Genomic DNA, 20,953 nt, shown 5'->3' on the forward strand with positions numbered 1-20,953 from the left:
CACTGGGCCCAGCCTAAAATTCATTTTTTTAAATAATAATAACAAGCAGGGCCTCACAGACTCCCTTTTAGACTCCACTCTCACATGAGCAGGAACCTCATCTGCCCACCATGACTCTTCCTGATAGGCTCAATGGCTATCACTGCTGGGGCTGGGACACAGTTGTCCTTTGCCAGCTAGACACTCCAGTCATCCAGGGCACCGTTCCATCTTTGCTCCCAGCTAAGGGATACAGCTCCTCACCTCACTGCTATACCTCCGCATCCCCATCCCCATCGCCATCAGAAAAGAGACACGGGGAGTCAACTCCGCCTTCCCGTGTGTGGCAAGGCAAGCCCCTCGTGTCTCCAGGGCAGATGCTCTGAATTTCTGGGCTTGGACTAACATGAACAGACACTGTCCACTGGGTGTTGGCATCTGACTAGAACTTTTGTGCACTGAAAGGGATGCTTACAGTTACTAGTGTTTTAAACAATAGTTATTAAAGCTGTACATTTAAATATCTAATTTGCCTCATGTCTTTAAGATCAGTTTATAAATCTTGTTATAGCTACAAACAAGTTGATTTTGTATGTAGATAGAAATGCTTAATCTTTAACGTTCAATTAGTTCAAAACTTAATGAGTTACAATGAAAAAATTGCTTGCACGCTTAATCTAGTTTCCTTGGCCATTTTAAACTGTTTAAATTACACATTTAAACTGTTTGATTTGCACCCACTTCCAATAATATGAAAGGCCTAAAATCTGATGAAATCTTCCTAAGCATTCAGATACTAACCCAAATCTACACTCATAAATTTAATACATTAAGGTCTTGTAAACATTCATTGTTTTATCAACTTGTTAAATTGTTAAATTTTCTTTTTTTTTTTTTTTTTTTTTTTGAGAGGAGTCTCGCTCTGTCGCCCAGGCTGGAATGCAGTGGTGCGATCTCTGCTCACTGCAAGCTCCACCTCCGGGTTCACGCCATTCTCCTGCCTCAGACTCCCGAGTAGCTGGGACTACAGGTGCCCACCACCACGCCCGGCTCGTTTTTTTGTATTGTTAGTAGAGACGGGGTTTCACCGTGTTAGCCAGGATGGTCGTGATTTCCTGACCTCGTGATCTGCCCGCCTCGGCCTCCCAAAGTGCTGGGATTACAGGCGTGAGCCACTGTACCCGGCCTCAACTTGTTAAATTTTCTTAGACATTTAAAAATTAAAACCGCAGATCTAATTTCAAATTCCTTTAAGCAGTTTGAATTAAATTCCAAGTGTCTGATCCTCTAAGACATTAGGTCCTCCTAAATATTTCAGATACCTTAACAGTATCACCGTAATCGGAAACATTCTTCAGTGTGACCGGGATTACTGGGCTCATGGACTGGACTTACTTGCCACAATCTCTGTGTGTTCTGGCACTCACCCCACCAAGGTGACATACTCTGCCTCAGCTCAGGACTGTGATATGTTAATAGAGATTCTGGGCCAGGCACAGGACTTGATACTGCTTCCGTAATGGTTCTACCCAAGCTGGAAGCTAAAAGTCTTGCAGTAACGGGTTTTTTTCTTTTTCTTTTCTTTTTTCTTTTTTTTTGAGATAGGGTCTCACTCTGTCACCTGCATTGGAATGCAGTGGCACAATCTCAGCTCACTACTGCGTTCACCTCCAAGGCTCAAGCAATCCTCTCGCCTCCGCCTCCTGAGTAGCTGAGGCCACAGGCATGCACCACTCTGCCCAGCTAATTTTTTTGTATTTTTGGTAGAGACAAGGTTTCCCCATGTTGCCCAGGCTGCTCTTGAACTCCTGGCCTCATGTGATCCACCAGCCTCAGCCTCCCAAAGTGCTGGGATTACAGGTGTGAATCACAGCGCCTGGCCAGTAATGGGATTCTTAAGACAACTTGTATCTTGCTTCTGGTGCATTACTTTACCTTTTGCACAACTTTTAACTGCCTGATTTGCATCAGTTGAGCTTCTGCACCCACTGCCCAGGTTGCACTTACTTTACTGCCTCATTCGATTTTCCTCCCTGTTATTTTTGTCTGACTGCGCCATTCTTTAAAAAATTATTTTCAGCCGGGCGTGGTGGCGCACATCTGTAATCCCAGCACTTTGGGAGGCCAAGGCGGGCGGATCACAAGGTCGGGAGATCAAGACCATCCTGGCTAATATGGTGAAACCCCGCCTCTACTAAAAATACAAAAAATTAGCCAGGTGTGGTAGCAGGTGCCTGTAATCCCAGCACTTTGGAGGCTGAGGCGGGTGGATTACTTGAGGTCAGGAGTTCGAGACCAGCCTGGCCAATATGATGAAACCCCGCCTCTACTACAAATACAAAAAAATTAGTCAGTGTGGTGGCATGTGCCTGTAATCCCAGCTACTCAGGAGGCTGAGGCAGGAGAATCACTTGAACCTGGGGGGTGGAGGTTGCAGTGAGCCGAGACTGCACCACTGAACTCCAGCTTGGGCAACACAGTGAGACTCTGTCTCAAAAAAAAAAAAAAAACTCAGGGTCCTGAGAATTTAACCATGCCAATGTAGTCTTGCTTGCTTGATTTATTCATTTATCTAGAGACAGAGTTTCCCTCTGTTGCCCAGGCTGGAGTGCACTGGCATGATTTTGGCTCACTGCAACCTCTGCCACCCAAGTTCAAGCGATTCTCTTGCCTCAGCCTCCCAAGTGCTGGGATTACAGATGCGTGCCACCACGCCCGGCTAATTTTTATATTTTTAGTAGAGATGGGGTTTCGCAGTGTTGGCCAGGCTGGTCTTGAACTCCTGACCTCAGATGATCCACCCGCCTTGGCCTCCCAAAATGCTAGGATTACAGGCATGAGCCACCATGTCCAGCCTCATTATTAACTGAAGAAAAATGGGTGCCCTTTAAAGAGTTTGTCAGATTAGGAAACAAAAAGAAGTCAGAAGGAGATAACTCAGGACTGTACGATGGATGCCTAATGATTTCTTGTTGAAACTCTTGAAAAATTACCCTTGTTTTTCATAAGGAGTGAGCGGGAGCATTGTGGTGGAGAAGGAGTCTCTGGTGAAGTTTTCCCAGGCATTTTTCTGCTAAAGCTCTGGGTAACCTACTCAAAACACTCTCATAGGAAGAAAATGTTATCATTCTTTGGCCCTCCAGAAAGTTAACAGCAAAATACTTTCAGCATCCCAAAAAACTGTTGCCATGACCTTCGACTGGTCTACTTTTGCTTTGGCCAGATCATTCCCACCTCTTGGTAGCCACTGCTTTGTGCTTTGTCTTCAGGATCGTTCTGGTGAACCCATGTGTCATCTCCTGTTGCAGTTTTTTTTTTTTTTTTTTTGGAAGAAATGCTTCAGATTCTTGATCCCACTTATTTAAAATTGCCATTGAAAGCTCTATTCTTCTCTATAGTTGATCTGGGCACAGCAGTTTTAGCACCCATCAAATGGAAAGTTTGCTTAACTTTATTTTTCATGATTTCTTTATTTTTCAAAATTGTGTAAGCCGAACCAATTGAGATGTCTGTGCTGTTGGCTTGCTCTTTCTTTCTTTCTTTCTTTCTTTCTCTTTTCTTTTCTTTCTTTTTTTTTTTTTTTTTTTCAGTCTTGCTCTGTCGCCCAGGCTAGAGTGCAGCAGTATGATCTCAGCTCATTGCAACTCTGCCTCCCAGGTTCAAGCAATTCTCCTGCCTCAGCCTCCTGAGTAGCTAGGATTACAGGCACCCACCACTGCGCCTGACTGATTTTTGTATTTTTAGTAGAGACAGGGCTCCACCATCTTGGCCAGGCTGGTCTTGAACTCCTGACCTTGTGATCCACCTGCCTTGGCCTCCCAAAGTGCTGGGATTACAGGCATGAGCCAATGTGCCCAGCCTCTTTTTTTCTTTTTTGAGACAGAGTCTCACTCTGTCACCCAGGCTGGAGTGGCTCACTACAGCCTCCACCTCCCAGGCTCAGGCGATCTTCCCTCCTTAGTCTCCTGAGTAGCTGGGACTACAGGAGGCATACATCGCCATGACAGGCTATTTTTTTATTTTTGTGTAGATACAAGGTCTCATTACATTGACTAGGCTGGTCTTGAACTCCTGGGCTCAAGCAATCCTCCCATTTTGGCCTCCCAAAGTGCTGGGATTATAGGTGTGAGCCACTGTGCCCAGCTGTGTTTTCATTTTAACTGGGGAAAATGCATAGTTACTGAGAGAAAGTTACAAGAACAACACAACCCAATAAGAGACCACAGAGCTCTTATTCCAAGTGAGCCTGGATTCCAAGCTGAGGAGGGGCTCTATGGACTGCGTGGGTCTGGAGCTGCAGAGACCGGGAGACACAGAGCTTGTGCTGCACCTTCAGTGGCCAAGAGCCCCAAGCCTGTGAGTCTGATTCACTGATTCAACACATACTGCATACCCACTTAAAAATGCAAGCACTAGGCTTGAGCACTGGGAATACATCTATAAGCCAGACAGACCAAATTCTTTCTCCCAGAAGCTCAGAACTGAGTGATGGGCAAGACAGACAATAAGCAAATAACTATTTAGACTGTCCAGTGGTAATAAGTGCAATGAAAACGAATCAGGCAGAGCAATGGGAGGACAAGCATCGGTAGGGTGTGGAAGGGGTGCTGTTTTTAAGACTGGGTTGTCAAAGACATCCTCTCCAGTAAAGTAGTATTGTGGGCTGAGTAATATCCCCCCAAAATTCATGTCCACCCGGAACCTCCGAATGTGACCTTATTTGGAAAGGATTTTGCAGATGTAATTAGTCAAAGATCTCAAGATGAGGTCATGCTGGATTCAGGATGTGCCCTAAATCCAATGCTGAGTATCCTTGTAATGAGAGGAGAGGGCACAGAGACAAGGTGGCCACGTGGAGATGGAGGCAGAAATTGGAATGACGCTCCCACAAGCCAACCAGATTGGAATGCCTGGGGGCCACCAGAAGCCCGGAAGAAGCAAAGAAGGACCCTGCCCCAGAGCCTTCAGAGGGAGCATGGCCCAATCAACACCTTGATTTTGGACTTCTTAGCTTCCTGCACTGTGAGAGATTACATAGCTGTCATTTTACATTTAAATTTTATTTTGAATTAATTTTACTTTAATTTTATTTTGTTCGGTTGCCACCATACTCAGGTTGTGGTCATTTGTTGTGGCATCCCTAGGGAGCTAATACAGACAGTGCCTGAGTGGAGCTCTGAGTGAGGAAAGGAGTGAGCCGGCGGAGCAGGACCAGCCGGGGCAGGGGCAGAGGCAGAGGGAAGCCCAGTGAGAGAGGGGTACAGCGTGCAGGCAACACTGACAGAGGAGTGTGTGAGGAGAAGGATGTGGGAGAGAAGGCCAAAGTAGCTTCAGGGAACAAGATGGAGGAGACCAGAGTAAGGATTTTTTTTTAAAATATGTGTATATATGTGTGTATGTGTGTGTGTATATGTATGTATGTATATATACACTCGTATTTTTTATATTTATATACTTTTTAAAAATATTTTTTATATTTTATATACACATATTTATATATAATTATATATAACATTATATATAATTATATTTAATATATATAATTATATATATATATTTCTCACTCCATCACCCAGGCTGGAGTGCAGTGGCACAATCTTGACTCACTGCAACCTCCGCCTCCTGGGTTCAAGTGACTCTTGTGCCTCAGCCTGAGTAGCTGGGATTACAGGTGTGCGCCTCCATGCCCGGCTAATTTTTGCATTTTTTTTGTAGAGACGGAGTCTCACCATGTTGCCTAGGCTGGTCTCAAACTCCTGGGCTCAAGCAATCTGCTCACCTTGGCCTCCCAACGTGCTGGGATTATAGGTGTGAGCCCGAGTTTTATTCTTAGCAAAATGAGTAGGTATTAGAGCAAAGAGCTACTAAAGGGATCCTTCTGGCTGCCATGTGGAGAGTGGACTACAGGATGGCAAGAGTGGCTGTGAGCCATCAGGAGGAGCCTGTCTCAGGTGTACAGGGGAGGGGCCTGCATTAGCCCTTCGTGCAATGCTATAAAGAAATGCCTGGGCCGGGCGCGGTGGCTCACGCCTGTAATCCCAGCACTTTGAGAGGCCGAGAAGGGTGGATCATGAGGTCAGGAGGTCGAGACCATCCTGGCTAACATGGTGAAACCCTGTCTCTACTAAAATTATTAAAAAAATTAGCCAGGCATGGTGGCAGGTGCCTGTAGTCCCAGCTACTCAGGAGGCTGAGGCAGGAGAATGGCGTGAACCCAGGAGGTGGAGCTTGCAGTGCACTCCACTGCACTCCAGCCTGGGTGACTGAGCAAGACTCCGTCTCAGAAAAATAAAAATAAAAAATAAAGGTAGGGATGTGATTAGATTGGGAAGATATTTTGAAGGTAGAGCTATAGAATTTGCTGATGTGGGCTATGAGGAAAAAGTGGAGCTTGAACTGACTCCAAGGTGTTGGGTCTCAGTAAGGAATCAAGTTGTCATTTACCAAAATGAGCAAGACTTGGGATGGAGCAGGCTTGGGTAAGGGCTGTGTGTGGGATGTGTGTGAGGGGAGAGGGTGGAGAAATGTAAAGCTCTGTTTGGGCCATGTTAAGATCCAAATGCCCATGATACCTCCCAGGGGAGAAGTCAAGTAGATGGTTGGATATAGGCAAACGGAGCCCAGTGGAGCAGTGGGAACGGAGATAGACTTTGGGAATAGGGGTGGAAAGAATCAGCTTATATATAGGGAGCTATTAAAGCCATGAGACTAGCTGATATTGGAGGGAGTGGATTTGGGGAAGAGTGGAGTTCGCAAATGGCACCTGGAGCCCTGTGAAGCTTAGACACGGAGGAGATGAGGATGGACTAGCAAAGAAGACAAAGAAGGAATGACTGATGAAAAGACAAAAGGGGGAAACTAGAAGAGTATGGTGCCTGGAAGTCAGGGAAAGAATGTATTTCAAGAAGAAGGAAGCAATGGTTGCTGAAAAATCAAGTCATATGAGGTGTCAGAATTGGCCACTGGGTTTGTCAACATGGCGGTCACTTGTGAGCATGAGGACTGAGCTTGAAGAGTGGTGTGGCAGAAGTGGGATTGGAAAGGACTGAGGTAGGGACAGGAGAAAAAGAAGTGGGGAGTATAAGACAACTCTTTTGAGAAGCTTTGCTATAAAAGGCAGCAGAGAAATTGAGCTGTAGGGGGAAAGAGGTAGGGCCAAGGGAAGGGATTTATTTTTAGATGGGAATATTACAGCTGTTCATAGACTTACGGAAATGATCCTCTGCAGAGGGAAAATTGATGGTGTGGGAGCACAAGGGCATTGTTGCAGGAATAACATCTGTGATGAGTCAATGGCTTTGGGACCTGGTGCCCAGGTACAAGGGCTGGCCTTAAATAGCACAGGTGGTTCTCCTGTGCAATGGGAGGGAAAGCACCATACCTGGACGTGTACACATCCGGGTTGTGTGTTTTGCAGAAGGGTCCTATGGAAGCCCTGTTCTGATTGCTTCAGTTTTCTCAGTGAAATAGAAGCAAGATCATACTTCCTTAATGAGTACAGAGTTCCTGTTTGAAATAATTAAAAAGGTTTGAAAATAGATAATGGTGATAGGGGAAGAAGGAGAAGAAGAAGAGGAGGAGGAAGATGGCATTTATCTGAAAGGCACTGGGGGAAACGTTGAAAGTTGAGGCGAAGAGGGGAAGGTGATAAAGGAGAATGATACGGTTTGGCTGTGTCCCCACCCAAATCTCATCTTGAATTGTAGCCCCCATAATTTCCATGTGTTGTGGGAGGGACCCAGTGGGAGATAATTGGATCATGGGGGTGATTTCCCCGATACTCTTCTCATGGTAGTGAGTAAGTCTCACAAGACCTGATGGTTTTATAAAGGGAAACCCCTTTCACTTGGCTCTCATTTCTCTCTTGTCTGCTGCTGTGTAAAACGTGCTTTTCACCTTCCACCATGATTGTGAGGCCGCCTCAGCCACGTGGAACTGTAAGTCCATTAAACCTCTTTTACTTTATAAATTACCCAGGTATGTCTCAGGTAGGTCTTTATCAGCAGCGTGAGAACAAACTAATACAGGAGAGCAAGTGCCCAGGAAATGTCAGAGAATTGCTGAGCTGCCATAAGTGTCCACTGGAGGTCCATGGTTATGAATTTGATGCAAGATGAGTCCTCATGGCTGTGAACCTTTCTCCAGCCATGTCTAACTGCCTGGGGATAAACAGACTAGACCCAACCACATTTAACCTGGCTTAGGTTTTGCCACATGAATCCATGTGCACACCAGGAGGAGAGGATGAAAATGTTGTGGAGGATGTACTCAAACCAATGAGTTAATAATGGGCTGTGAAATCTAAGCCAGGACAAAGGAAAGTGAGGATGTGACAGAGGTGAGGGAGTGTCCAACATAGGAGAGTAGTATGTTCAAAGTCCCAGTGATGTTGCATAACTTGAGGCCTCAAGGACTCAGAACATGAGAAGGGAGCCTGAATAATAATAGGAAGGGGTAGTGGAGTGGGATGCTTGAGGGAGAGGTCTTTCCACAGGAGCAGGTAGCTGGGGTGGAGTGAAGTCATCAAAAACAATGATAGGAGCTGGTGATGATGTGGAGAAATTGTAACTGTCATACATTGCTAGTGGAACTGGAAAATGATGCAGTCACTTTGGAAAACAATTTGGTAGTTTCTCAAAATGTTAAACATAGAATTGCCATAGGACCCAGTAATTTCACTCTTAGATATATCATATGTCATGATAAAGACTTATATGTGAATGTTCATAGCCACCTTATTTATTTATTGAGACAGAGTTTTGCTCTTGTCACCCAGGCTGGAGTGCAGCGGCGTGATCTCAGCTCACTGCAACCTCTGCCTCCCAAGTTCAAGTGATTCTCCTGCCTCAGCCTTCTGAGTAGTTGGGATTACAGGCACACGCCACCATGCCCAGCTAATTTTTGTATTTTTAGTAGAAACAGGGTTTCACCATGTTGGCCAGGCTGGTCTCAAACTCCTGGCCTCAGGTGATCCACCCACCTCGGCCTCCCAAAGTGCTTGGATTACAGGCATGAGCCACTGTGCTCAGCCTCATAAGAGCCTTATTCTTTACAGTCAAAAAGTAGAAATGAGCCATATGTTTGTCAACTGATGAATGGATAAACAAAAATGTGGTACATCCATACAATGGAATGCCCTTTAGCAACAAAAGTGAATACAGTCCTGATTGCTGCAGTGTGGATGAACCTTCCAAACATTATGCTAAGTGAAAGAAGACAGACACAAAAGACCACATTTTGTATGATTCTATTTAGATAAAATGTTCAGAAAAGGCAAATCTATAGGGACAGAAACTAGATGAGAGACTCTTTTTCAAATGATGAAAGTTATGGAAAATTTGTGATGGTGTTTGCAGAATTCAATAAATATACAAAAAATCATTTTGCACTTAAAATGGGTGAGTTTTCTAGTAAGTAAATTACATCTCAATGAAGCTGTTGCACACATATCAGAAATAGTCGTTCATGAGAGCCATGGAGAGAGACAATGGGCCAGGCATTAAATATTCAAGAGATGACCCAGGGATCTGAGATGGCTGCAATGAGGGAGGGGTGGTGGGTAGTGGAGGCTGATGGTATGAGTTTAAAAGGAGCTGGAGGGTTTTGGAATGAGAGAGAGGCAATGGTCTGGGAGGAGATACGAAGAAAAAGGAGGACCTACATCCCACCTCTAGACCCAGTGGTTGAGGGGTACAAAGGAGAGCCTACCTCACTCTGTTTTTTGTTTTGTTTTGTTTTGTTTTTGAGACGGAGTTTTGCTCTTGTTGCCCATGTCGGAGTGCAACGGCATGATCTCGCCTCACCGAAACCTCCGCCTCCTGGGTTCAAGCGATTCTCCTGCCTCAGCCTCTCGAGTAGCTGGGATTACAGGCATGCGCCATTACGCCCAGCTAATTTTGTATTTTTAGTCAAGACGGGGTTCCTCCATGTTGGTCAGGCTGGTCTTGAACGCCTGACCTCAGGTGATCCGCCTGCCTCAGCCTCCCAAAGTGCGGGGATTACAGGCGTGAGCCACCGCGCCCCGCCGCCTACCTCACTTTAAGAGGGTTTAAGGGAAAGCCTTCTGGGAGTAAGCAGACAAAATGGAGGAGGGAATGGTATGGGCAGGCAATTAGGTGGGAAAATGCTTACTTATGGGAAATGGCAAAGACCAACCTGACTGCAAAGGAATGATATGACAGAAGCGGAGACATATTCATCCAGAGGAAACTCAAACTTCAGGGACCCTCACTTGCTTGGCCCCTTCCAAGCACTTGGGAGGTGACTTAGCAATGTATTCAAGTGGTCCACATGGTTTTGTAAAATTTGTAAAGGTAAGCAGAGAATTTGGGTCTCATCAAAGCTGAGTCGGTGAATCTCTTCATAGGGTATGTTTTAAAAAGCTGAGTCAAAATGGAACTTTCCTCCCATCAGAAATAAAGGCAATAGTGCAGAGTATATAGTGATAGCTGAGCGTGGTGACTCACGCCTGTAATCCCAGCACTTTGGGAGACCAAGGCAGGTGGATTGCTTGAGCCGAGGAGTTCGAGACCAGCCCAGGCAACATAGCAAAACCCTCTATCTATAAAAAATACAAAAATTAGCTGGGTGTGGTGTGTGCACCTGTAGCCCCATCTATTGGGGAGGCTGAGGTGGGAGGATCACTTGAGTCCAGGAGGGAAAAAAAAAAAAGGACTTTTCTTTTCCCTCTTTTATTATTTATTTATTTGTTTATTTATTTAATTTTGAGACTGAGTCTCGCTCTGTCACCCAGGCTGGAGTGCAGTGGCCAGATTTTGGCTCCCTGTAAGCTCCGCCTTCCAGGTTCACGCCATTCTCCTGCCTCAGCCTCCCGAGTAACTGGGACTACAGGCGCCAGCCACCATGCCCAGCTAAATTTTTTTATATTTTTTAGAAGAGATGGGGTTTCACCGTGTTAGCCAGGATGATCTCAATCTCCTGACCTTGTGATTTGCCCGCCTCGGCCTCCCAAAGTGCTGAGATTACAGGCGTGAGTCACTGTGCCTGGCCTGTTCTTAAGTTTTAGCCAAGCTGGTAGAGATGTAATAACATATCCTGATTTAAATTTGCCCCTCTCTGATAACCAGGTATGATGAGTACCTTTCCATATGCTTATTGGTCATTTGAATATTCTCTTTTGTACAGTGCCTGTTTGTCTTTTACCAACATTTCAAAATTTGAATTTGTCTTTTTTGTATTAATTTATGGGAGTTCTTTATATATTCGGGAAACAAGATTTTTTTTTAATGTATATATGGCAAACATCTCCCAAGTTGTGGTTTGCCTTTTTACTCTCATAATGTTGTCTTTTAATTAACCAATTTTAAAAATGGTAACAATTGTGCTTCCGCCATCTTTCTAGCCCAGTCATATTGGCGTGGAGATGCTTCTGGAAGCAACATGATGATGGCTGCCCGAGGAGAGCCCCGAGTCCAGTTCAAACTTGTATTGGTTGGTGATGTTGGTACTGGAAAAACTATATCCATGAAACATCATTTGGCTGGTGAATCTGAGAAGTATAGAGCTACCTTGGGTGTTGAGGTTTATCTGCTTGTGTTTCACACCAACAGAGGACCTTTTAAATGTAATGTATAGGCCGGGCACAGTGGCTCATGCCTGTAATCCCAGCACTTTGGGGGGCCGAGGCGGGAGGATCACCTGAGGTCAGGAGTTCGAGACCAGCCTGGCCAATATGGTAAAACCCCGTCTCTACTAGAAATACAAAAATTATCTGGGTGTGGTGGCGGGCGCCTGTAATTCTAGTTACTTGGGAGGCTGAGGCAGGAGAATTGCTTGAACCCGGGAGGCGGAGGTTGCAGTTAGCCAAGATCATGCTATTGCACTCCAGCCTGGGCAACAAGAGCAAAACTCTGTCCCCTCCAAAAATATAAATATAAAAATAAATAAATAAATAAATACAACTGGCCAGGAGAAATTTGGTGGACTGAGAGATGGCTATGGTATCCAGTCCCAATGTGCCATTATAATGTTTGATGCAACATCAAGAGTTACTTACAAGAATGTGCCCAGCTAGCACAGAGATCTGGTATGAGTGTGTGAAAACATCCCCATGATGTTATGTGGCAACAAAGTGGATATTAAGGATAGAAAAGTGAAGGCAAAATCTATTGTCTTCCACCAAAAGAACAATCTTCAGTACTATGACATTTCTACCAAAAGTAACTACAACTTTGTCTTTTGGGATTTTTGTTTTGTTTTTTATTTTATTTTATTTTTATGTATTTATTTTTTGAGACAGGGTCTGACTCTGTCACCAAGGCTGGAGTGTAGTGATGTAATCTTGGCTCACTGCAACCTCTGCCTCCTGGGCTCAAGTGATCCTCCCACCTCAGCCTTCTGAGTAGCTGAGACTACAGGTGCATCACCACACACAGCTACTTTTTGCATTTTTTGTAGAGACAGTGTTTTACCTTGTTTTCCGGCCTGGTCTCAAACTCCTGGGCTCAAGCGATCCACCTGCCTTGGTCTCCCAAAGTGCTGGAATTACAGGCATGAGCCACTGCACCTGGCCAAAAAGTTACTACAACTTTGAAAAGCCCTCCTCTGGCTTGCTAGGAAGCTTATTGGAGACCTTAAGTTGGAGTTGGTTGCCATGTCTGCTCTTGCCCTATGAGAGGCTGTCATGGACCCAGCTGTGGCAGTACAGTATGAGCACAAATTAGAGGTTGCTCAGATAACTGATCTCCTGGATGAGGATGATGGACGACCTGTGAGGATGAAGCTGGAGCCCAGCATCAGAGTCTGGTTTTACAGGAAGCTATCCTGCGATGTCAGTGGTGCAGCGTGTGTGCCACTTTATTATCACCTGTGGGATGCCGAAGGACATGAATGGGCTTCGGAGTAAATGTGGCAGTTCAAAAAATACCTTCATTGTTTGGACCTGCATCTTTCACTGTTTTGGAACACAGTTGATTTCTTCTTGAGTTTCAAATATGAGACACTACAGTCACACCACGATATTCAGTGGTGAAATCTTGTTTGTTACTATCATTCCCACTCCTTTTCATTTAGAATCAGAAGAAAGTTGTATTTCAAATATCTAAAAAATAATTACAATAAAATCAAAATTTTCAATATTTTCTTTTAAGTTACTGGGTTTGTTGTCCTATTTAAGAAATCTTGGTTGGACATGGTAGCTCACACCTGTAATCCCAGCATTTGGGAGGCCAAGGCGGGAAGGTCACTTGAGGCCAGGAGTTTGAGACCAATCTGGGCAACATATCAAGACCCTGCCTCTATTTAAAATGCAAAAGGGAAGAAAGAAATCTTTATCTACCTCAAGACTTTGAAGATATTTCTCTAGGCTTTTATCTAGAACTTTATTGTTTACTTTTCACCTTCAGGTCCACCCTCCACCTAGAATTAATTTTGTGTATGTTATAAGGTAAGAATCAAGCTTTAATTTTTTAAAACATGGATATCAGCACCACTTATTGAAAAGATCATCATTTTTCCTCCTGAATTTCTTTAGCAACTTTGTCACACATCACATAAGTTGGTTTCTAGTTTTTGTTTTTTTTTTTGAGATGAAGTCTCACTCTTGTCACCCAGGCCGGAATGAAGTGGTGCCATCTCGGCTCACGGCAACCTCTGCCTCCCAGATTCAAACAGTTCTCCTGCCTCAGCCTCCAAGTAGCTGGGATTACAGGCGCCTGCCACCACACTCTGCTAATTTTTGTATTTTTAGTAGAAATAGGGTTTCACCATGTTGGCCAGGCTGGTCTCTATCTCCTGACCCCAGGTGATCTGCCCGATCCCAAAGTGCTGGGATTACAGGCATGAGCCACTGCATCTGGCCAGTTTCTACATTTTGTTCCATCAGCCTATTTGTTTATCCTTGTGCAAATACTAACTGTATTAAGTTTTGATATCTGAAAGTGTAAGTCTCCAGTTTTGTTAAGTGTCTTGAAGGCTGCCTTGGCTATTCCACGTCCTTTGCATTTACATATAAAATTTAGAATCATCTTGTCAGTTTTCACCAAAAGTCCCATGGGGATTTCAATTGGAATTGCATTAAATTTATAGATCAAGTTGTTAACATCTTAATACATGTCTGTCACTCTAAGTATATAGCATATTCTTCCATTTATTTACATCTTCTTTAATTTATCTCAGCAATATTTTGTAGTTTCCAATGGAGAAATCCTACCAAACTTTCATCATGTTTATTTCTAGGAATTTGATATTTTGGTTCTATTTGTAAGTGGTGTCTTTTTAAATTTCATTTTCTAGTTGTTCATTGCTGTTACATAAAAATATAATTGATATTTTGTATATTGATTTTATATCCACTGAACTACCTAAATTCATGTATTAATATTAACCATTTGATTGTAGTTATCTATACTTATAATAATGTAATCTACAAATAATGACTCTAACTTTTTTCTTTCCAATTTTATACCTCATAATTCTTTTTCTTACCTTATTGCACTGGCTATGACCTCCAGTACAGTGTTGAATAGAAGTGATTAGAGTGAACATCCCTATCTGGCTCCCAACCCAAGGGGGAAAGTGCTCCATTTCACCATTAAGTGTGATACTAGCTGAGATAGTTTTGTAAATAGCCTTCTTCAGGATAAGAAAGAAAGAAACTGAAACTGGGTATGGTGGCATACAGCTTTAGTCCCAGCTACTCTGGAGGCTGGGGCAGGAGGATCCCTTGAGACCGGAAGTTCAGGCTATAGTGTACAGCATGATTGCATTTAGGAGTAGCCACTGTACTCTAGCCTGGGCAATATAGCAAGATCCTTCCTTCCTTCCTTCCTTCCTTCCTTCCTTCCTTCCTTCCTTCCTTCCTTCCTTCCTTCTTTCCTTCCTTCCTTCCTTAAGAGATGATGCCTTGCTGTGTCACCCAGGCTGGAATACAGTGGCACCATCATAGCTCACTGTGGCCTCAAACTTCTGGTTTCAAGAGAGTCTCCTGCCTCAGTCTCTTGAGTAGCTAAGATTATAGGTACAAGCCAACACACACCCAGTTCTTTTATTATTTTAAGTCATAAATGAACATTTAAACTTTTTTTCCTGCATATCTTGAGGTAATTAGATTATGTTTCTCCTTTATTCTGTTAATGTGGTAAATTACACTGATTGATTTTAATGTGTAAAGTCAACCTTGCATTCCTAGAGTAATTCCTACTTGTTCATGATATATTATCCTTTATTTATATTTTGCTGAACTTGGTTGCTAGTCTCTTATTTGGAATTTTTGCATCTATGTTCATGAGAAATATTGACTTGTAATTTTGTTTTCTTATGATTATTTTGTTAAGTTTTGGTATCAGGGTTATACTGATTGGTAGAAGAAATTGGGGCCAGGCCTGGTGGCTTATGCCTATAATCTCAGCACTTTGGGAGGCTGAGGTGGGAGGATTGCCTGAGTCCAGGAGTTTGAGACTAGGCTGGGAAACATAGCAAGACCTTGTCTCTAAAAAAAATTTAAAAATTTAGCTGGACATGGTGGCATGTGCCTGTAGTCCTTGCTACTAGGAAGGCTGAGGTGGGAGGATCACTTGAGCCCAGGAAGTCGAGGCTACAGTGAGCTATAATCATGCCACTGCACTCCAGTCTGGGTGATAAAGCAAGACCCTGTCTCAATTTAAAAAAGGAAGGAAGGGAGGAAGGGAGGAAAGGAGGAAGGGACAGAAGGAGGGAGGAAGGGATGGCAGGAGGGAGGAAGGGAGGGAGGAAGGAAGGAAGGAAGGAAAGAAGGAGGGAGGGATGGAGCAGGGAGGGAAGGAAGGAAGGAAAGAAGGGATGGAGGAAGAAAAAGAAACAGGAAAATATTTTCTATAAGAGAATGTGAAGATAGTATTATTTCTTCTTTAAATATATGGAAGAATTTACTAGTAAAGCCACCTGAACCAGAAGGGTTCTTTGTGGGAAGAATTTTTATTTTGCATTTAATTTCTTTAGTACATTTGGACAATTCAGGTTTTCTATTTCTCCTTGTAAGTTGTGTTATTAGGTACATGCACATTTATAATTGTATCTTCTTAAAGAATTGACTGTTTTGTCGTTATGAAATGTTCCTGTTTATCTATGGTAATATTTCTGTGATGAAGTAACCTTAGCTGACTAATAATAGAGCCACACCAGCTTCCTTATGAGTTGTAGCTGCATAATATATCTTTTTAGAATTCTTTTACTTCCAAATACTGTGTATCTTATATTTAACGTATGTTTCTTATTTAAAAAAAAAAAAAAAGAAACACATAGTTGAATCTTATTTTGTTTTAATCCAGTCTGTCAATCTAAGTATTTTAACTGCATATTTAGTTCATTTACACTTAATGTAATTGCTGGCATAATTGAGTTTAAGTCTACTATCTTGCTGTATGTTCTGTTTTATCCATTTGTTCTTTGTTCCTTTGTTCTTCCTTTCCTGCCTTCTTTTAGTTTAATCAAGTGTTTTAAATCTATTTTGTCTCTCTCTCAGCTCTTTAGTTATACCTATGTTTGCATTTTCTTTTAGTAGTTATTCTAGATCGCTATGTGCATGTTTAATTTATTATAATCTACAGATGTTCCTCAACTTATGATGGGGTTATGTCCCAATATGCCCATTGTAAGCCAAAAATATTGTTAAGTTGAAAATGCATTTAATCATCCCAACGAACTCATCATAAAGTTGAAAAACTGTAAGTCAAACCACTGTAATCAGGGACTGTCTGTGCTTTGAATTAGTATTTCACCACATCTTATACAATGTGTAAAATATCTAAAACCTTACAATAATGTCTTAGTCCTTTCCTGTGGCTGTGAAAGAATATCTGAGGCTGGGTAATTTATAAAGAAAAAGGTTTCTTTGGCTCACAGTTCTGCAGCCTCTCCAAGAAGCATGGCGCTAGCATTTGCTTCTAGTGAGGACCTCAGTCTGTTTCCACACATTGTAGAAGGTAAAGCTCGGCTAGCATGTGCAGAGATCACATGGTGAGAGGAAGCAAGAGCAAGAGGAGGGAGGTTCCATGCTCTTTCTAATAACAGCTCTTACAGGAACTAATAAGAGCTCCCCAGTCCCAAGAGGGCATTACTCTACTCATGAGGGATCCCCCAATCATGATCATAGTACCTCCCATTAGGCCTCACCTCCAACATTGGGGATCAAATTTCAACATGAGGTTTAGGGGAACAAACATCCAAACTATAGCAAACAATAAAATTCCATGCCTTATGCTATTGTTATCATGTAATTTTACTTTTATTATGTTATAATTATCACAATTATTGTTGACTTAAACATATAGTTTAGTCTTAAATAATTTTACATTTACCTTTACCAGTGCTCTTCATTTCTTCTTACAGATCTGTGTTTCTCTTTAGATCATTTTAACGTCCTTTAGTATTCCTTGTAGCGTGAATCTGCTGGAAATGAATTAACTTTTATTTGTGTGAAAATGTGTTTGTCTTCTTCAGCTATCAAATGTTTGAAGACTCTTTTGTCTCAGTATAAAATTCTGAACTGTAATTTGTTTTTCAGTATTTGAAAGATGTTATGCCATTGTTTTTTCATTGCCATTGTTGCTGTTGAAGAGTAAGCTGTAATTTTTCTTACTTGTTCCTGTGAATGTAATGTGCTTTTTCCCTTTAGCTGCTTATAAGGTTTTTTTTGGTTGTCTTAGGTTTTCAGCAGCTTGACAATACCAAGATGTTCTCTCTCTCGCTTTCTCTCTCTCTTTTTCAAATCTGCTTGAGGGCTTTTTGAATCTGTAGGTTAACATTTGTAATCAATTTTGGAAAATTTTCAGTATCTTTTCAAATACTTTTTCTGCCTTATTCTCTCCTCATGGAACTCAAACTAAAAACTACAGATATGTTAGATATTTTGCACATGTCTCTGACACATTGTTCTTATTTTTTTTTCTTTGTGCTTTAGTTTTCAAAATTTTTATTGACATTTTTAGAGCAGCAGTCCCCAACCTTTCTAGCACTAGGGAATGGTTTCGTGGAACACAATTTTTCCATGGACTGGGGACAACAGGGGTGGGGGTTGATGGTTTCAGAATGATACAAGCTCATTACATGATGAGGGATGAGAAAGGAATTCAATTACATATTTTTCCATATGGCTGTTCAGTTATTCCCAATACCTTATTAGCAAGTCCCTTGCCCCATTTTTTCTTATTGTTTATTCTTAGTAAGATGTAAGCTGGCCACGAGTGGTGGCTCATGCTTGTAATCCCAGCACTTTGGGAGGCCGAGGCGGGTGAATCACGAGGTCGGGAGATTGAGACCATCTTAGCTAACATGGCAAAACCCCATCTCTACTAAAAATACCAAAAAAAAAAAAAAAAATTAGCCAGGCGTGGTGATGGGCACCTGTAGTTCTAGCTACTCGGGAGGCTGAGGCAGGAGAATGGCATGAACCTGGGAGGCGGAGCTTGCAGTGAGCAGACATTGCGCATCTGCACTCCCGTCTGGGCAACAGAGCGAGACTCCGTTTCAAAAAAAAAAAATGAAAGTTACTGATTTCTGTATATTATCTTTATATATTGATACTTTATTAAGTTATTTATAGAAATTTCCTATTTTTTCTGTTGATTTTTTCAGTTATGTAATTATATCATCTGCAAATACAGTTTTACCTTTTCTTTTCCAATTCTTATGACTCTAATTGCTTTTTCTTCTGTAATTGAATTGGCTGAACCTCAAATACAATCATTATCTATTCGTGATAAACATTTCTGTTGTTGCAAACTAGAAGTAGAAAGTAACTCCTTCTTTTGACCAAAGGTTATATACCAGAAACCCAAAGGAAACATATTTAGTAGGGAAACCTTAGAAGCATTTCATTAGAAGGAATAAGGCAAAGATGCCAACCATTATCCATAATGTTTAACATAGTCCTGAGGATCCTGGCCAATGCAATAAGGATACCAAATAAGAGGTATGAACATTCAGAGAAAAAGGATATAGCAGCCAGGCACGGTGGCTCATGCCTGTAATCGCAGCACTTTGGGAGGCCAAGGAGGGCAGATCACCTGAGGTCAGGAGTTTGAGACCAGCCTGGCCAAGATGGTGAAACACCGTCTCTACTAAAAATACAAAAATTAGCCAGGCATGGTGGTGCACACTTGTAGTCCCAGCTTCTCAGGAGACTGAGACAGGAGAATTGCTTGAACCTGGGAGGCAGAGGTTGCAGTGAGCTGAGATCACACCAGTGCACTGCAGCCTGGACGACAGACTGAGATAATCTCAAAAAAAAAGGAAAAGGGATATAGCTTTTATTTTGTGCAGTGATCTGATCATCTACATAGAAAAACCAAGAAATCACAAACTATTAAAACTAGTAATTTAAAACTTCAACAAGATGTCTGGATACAAGATTAACTTTGAAAAATCTGTGGTAGTTTTCAACACCAGCAATAACCAACTAGAAAATATAATTTAAAATATTATTTCAAACATCAACAAAAATTTATATCTAAAAAAGTAGGTATAACATACATCTAAGAAGACATAGATATAACAAGATATAAAAAGTAGATATGAAAATATCTAAGAAACAATTTAAGACCTCTATGGAGTAAGTTTTAAAACATAAAGACAGATGATAACCTTAATAAGAAATGGAGAGGGCCGAACACGGTGGCTCACATCTGTAATTCCAGAACTTCGGGAGGCCGAGGTGGGCAGATCACGAGGTCAGGAGTTCAAGTCCAGCCTGACCAACTTGGTGAAACCCTGTCTCTACTAAAAATACAAAAATTAGCTGGGCATGTTGGCACATGCCTGTAATCCCAGCTACTCAGGAGGCTGAGGCAGGAGAATCGCTTGAACCCGGGAGGTGGAGGTTGCAGTGTGCTGAGATCGCGCCACTGCATTCCAGCCTGGGTGACAGAGCGAGACTCCATCTCAAAAAAAAAAGAAATGGAGAGACAGTACATATTTTTTTCATAGGGATGACAATATTATAAAGATGTTAATTCTTCCTAAACTAATTTATAATTACAATGCAATCACAATCAAAACTAGTTAAATATTTTTGAGAAGCAAACTTACTGTAAAATCTAAATGGAAGAATAAGGTCTGTGAATATTAACCAAATTAGACTTGAGAAAAAAGAGAGAGATTCCCCTGTCAGATATTAAGACATGCTACAGGCCAGACGTGGTGGCTCACGCCTGTAATCCCAGCACTTTGGGAGGCTGAGGTGGGTGGATCACCCAAGGTCAGGAGTTTGAGACCAGCCTGGGCAACATGGCAAAAACCCATCTCTACCAAAAATCACAAAAATTAATTGGGCATGGTGAGATGCACCTGTAGTCCCAGCTCAGGACACTGAGGTGGGAGGATCACTTGAGTCGGGTAGACAGAGGTTGCAGTGAGCCAAGAGCTCACCAGTGCACTCCAGACTGGGCGACAGAGTGAGACTCTGTTTTAAAGAAAAAAAAGATACACTACAAAACAATACGAATAAAATCTAATAATCTGGGTATAATTGGTGTGAGAACTTTTAAATAGACCCGTGGACTAGAAGAGAGTTCAGGAATAGATACATTGTATACATGGAAACTTAATGTAAAATAAAGGTGGCTTCATAAACCATTCAGGAAAACATAGTTTACATATAACATTAATGAAACTGGCTTACTCTAAAGAGAGAAATAAAACTGATTTCCTACCCATGCCACATGCAAATACTATCTTTGGAAGGATTGAAACATAAATGGGTAATATAAATCTATGCAGTTAATATGCAAAGGTGACCTAAGGGTGGGTAATAACTTCTTTAAACCTCTAAGCACAAACCATAACACAAAAATGAAAGGAAACAAATAAAAATTAAGACTTCTGTTCAGTGAAGACATTGATAAATAAAATTAACAATTGACTGGGAAAGACGTTAGCAGTCTCTAAAACCAACGAGGGATTATTAATACCTGGACATACTATTTACTATTGCAAATCAATAAGAAAAAAAAAGGTACCTCAATAGAGACTTGGGCAAAAG

General features: G+C 42.1%; 1 pseudogene; it reads left to right on the forward strand.

Annotated features, from left to right (window-relative positions):
- Positions 1–11,385: 11,385 nt before the first annotated feature.
- LOC105509588 lies at positions 11,386–12,844 on the forward strand (annotated as a pseudogene).
- The last annotated feature ends 8,109 nt before the right edge of the window (positions 12,845–20,953 follow it).

The sequence above is a fragment of the Colobus angolensis genome, unplaced genomic scaffold (assembly GCF_000951035.1).
Source record: "Colobus angolensis palliatus isolate OR3802 unplaced genomic scaffold, Cang.pa_1.0 Scaffold178, whole genome shotgun sequence".
Classification (NCBI taxonomy): domain Eukaryota; kingdom Metazoa; phylum Chordata; class Mammalia; order Primates; family Cercopithecidae; genus Colobus; species Colobus angolensis.